This window comes from Mirounga angustirostris, unplaced genomic scaffold (assembly GCF_029215605.1).
Source record: "Mirounga angustirostris isolate CCGP_5_RB_7025 unplaced genomic scaffold, mMirAng1.0.hap1 SCAF_1, whole genome shotgun sequence".
Taxonomy (NCBI): Eukaryota; Metazoa; Chordata; class Mammalia; order Carnivora; family Phocidae; genus Mirounga; species Mirounga angustirostris.
Genome location: NW_026991709.1, coordinates 114,240,960 through 114,241,832, shown reverse-complemented (window position 1 = coordinate 114,241,832; position 873 = coordinate 114,240,960). Strand labels below are relative to the sequence as shown.

Genomic DNA, 873 nt, shown 5'->3' with positions numbered 1-873 from the left:
TTGCATTTTTATGCAGAACAATTTTTAAAGGAATAGAGTCTGGATATTAAGATGGAAAATATACCCCAACCTGCAAAAAAATCATGAAGAGATGAATGAAGACATGTTGGCAGATTTAGAAGTCCAGTATTGACTGAATTGCATTCCAAAAGGCAGGAATAGTAAATAAGAGAAGAAAAATGCTGTAGAGTTGAAGGAAGACATGTTTTCACATTGAAAGCCGCCCCCAAGATACAATTAAAAAAAGCAGATTTTTAATCGCTTCTCAGCCTTTTGGCTAAGATCAAGTGTAGTATCTGTTCTTATCAGTTTAATATCTGATACGTCCTCTACCCGAGGACAATATATTAAATGGATTTTTGAAGCCAGGAGTTGGAACAGGAGCTTGCTCCGTCCACTCCACGCATCGACCTGGTATTGCAGTACTTCTGGGAACAGTGCACCCCATTGGGGTCACTACAAAAAAAAAAAAAAAAAGCAGATTTTAACTCTAGGAAACAAACTGAAGGTCGCTGGAGGGAGGTGGGTGGAGGGATGGGGTAACTGGGTGATGGGCATTAAGGAGGGCAGGTGATGTGATGAGTGCCGGGTCTGAAATGCAACTGATCAATTACTGAACTCTACGTCTGAAACTAATGATTTACTATATGTTGGCTAACTGAATTTAAATAAAAAACAAAGCAAAAGAAAACAAAAACCAGACAAGTAGATTCAATGTGGTGAATTTTCAGAAAAAAGAAAATAATGGTAAAAGTATAAAAAATAATTCGGCGGAAGAAAACAAGAAAGCAAGTAAATAAACATGTGCATTTGCACATGTGCACGCCAGTGTGTGTGCTCCCACATACACAATGCAGGTTCTCTACAGAGGAG

General features: G+C 38.5%; 1 non-coding gene across 1 annotated transcript; it reads left to right on the top strand.

Moving 5' to 3' along the window:
- Nucleotides 1-257: 257 nt before the first annotated feature.
- LOC123835091 (U2 spliceosomal RNA) lies at nt 258-448 on the top strand. Its single transcript, XR_006788645.1, has one exon. It is a non-coding gene; the product is annotated as a U2 spliceosomal RNA (small nuclear RNA).
- Nucleotides 449-873: the final 425 nt, after the last annotated feature.